The sequence below is a fragment of the Zingiber officinale genome, chromosome 4B (genome assembly GCF_018446385.1).
Source record: "Zingiber officinale cultivar Zhangliang chromosome 4B, Zo_v1.1, whole genome shotgun sequence".
NCBI lineage: Eukaryota > Viridiplantae > Streptophyta > Magnoliopsida > Zingiberales > Zingiberaceae > Zingiber > Zingiber officinale.
The window spans coordinates 119,728,603-119,730,238 of record NC_055993.1 but is presented as its reverse complement, the minus strand read 5'-3'; positions in this window follow the sequence as shown (position 1 = coordinate 119,730,238).

Genomic DNA, 1,636 nt, shown 5'->3' with positions numbered 1-1,636 from the left:
AAAAAAAAAAGGTTTTTCGAAAAATTTTGTTTACGAATCTTTGCACGAGATCCATGGCTTTGGGTGACTCGGGGTTTCCGCGACGCGAAAAAGCGGTTTTCGCGGCCCGACGAACCCAACAAGTCCAACACAACAATATCTAACCTGCAAAACAACGTTAGTACAATAATAATAAGATTAATTTATGACTTAGACCTGTCTTTTAGACTAGGATCTAATCAGGATTTCAATTTAAGTTTCTGAAATTGACCTAACTTACACTAACACCTGCTATCCCCTCAACTAGGGCGCACCCTTTGTTAGTCACTCTCTTCCAATGACTTATCTTTACTTACCGTGTGTCAAGTTATCCCCTTATGTCAATCTGACCCACCAGGTCTTCCTACCGGAATCGCACATCCAGTCTTCACCACTTGGGAATCACACGTCCCGATCTCCTGCCAGAATCACACATCCGGACTTCTCTACTCGGGAATCACACATCTCAATCTCCTACTGGAATCACGCATATGGACTTCACCACTCGGAAATCAAACATCTCGACTGGACTTCCTGCTTGGTGTCAGGTTCTCTTGACCTGTCAAGTTAGTCAACCCTGCACACTCAGTAACAAGATAGATTACGATAACAACTAACTTAACTTACTTGTCATTCATCAAAACCTGAGTTAGACCATTAGTACAAATTGCACCAACAGTTTTATGTCAAGCTGAGGTCGTTTGATCCATCAACTAATTTTACCTAAAATCGATTTTAAAAAATAAAAAATAATAATAAGTTAGTCGACTGATTTTTTAAATCAGTCGACCGATTTGCTCAAAATTTTGACATTTCAACCCAGAGCAAAATCGATTCGACTGATCAAAAAAATCAATCAACTAATAAGGGTAAAATGAAAAATGGGTACATGATTTTGTAATTTTGAAACTACCCTATGTGATTTAATAATTTTAGATACTTACCTACGTGGTTCGATAAAAATCGAAGAAACAAACCATGTTAGGTAAAACCCAATTAGGGTGAGTCAGATGAGATCATAAAAAATAATAAAAATATAAAATATAAATCAAAATATGATCGATATGTAACATGTTTTCCAAAAGGCAAGAATCATCAAAAATATGTTTGTTGTATATCTATCACTCTCACTCTCACTAACCATTTTTTCCTCTTAAAATGTCCGAGGAAAGGTTGGGGATGATCAAAGGTTATTGATTTAGAAGTGATAAGTGGATTTCACGTGGATAAGGAAAGATTTGTAAACTTGCTAAGAGGGTTCCAACAAAGGGGAAGTCAAGTCGACGCCTGATTCCTTGGGCTCCTAGCTTTCAAGCCTATCAACTCCTGGTCATCGCGGCTCTCGTGCCTCTCGGCTCCTTGGCCTTTCAGCTCCCTGGCCTCCGGACTTCTAGGCCTCCCGACTTTCGGCCCTTTCGGCTCTTGTGCCTTTCGACTCCTAGGCCTCCCTGTTCTTGTGCCACCGGCTTCTGAGCCTCTAGGCTCTTGTGCCTCCTGGCTTCTTGGCGATGCACATCAGAATGCAGGATCATTCAGGAAAAGAATAATTATCACACAAATCTTAAATTTTATTAGGAAAAGGATAATCATCATATAAATCTCATATTATTTCTAAAAA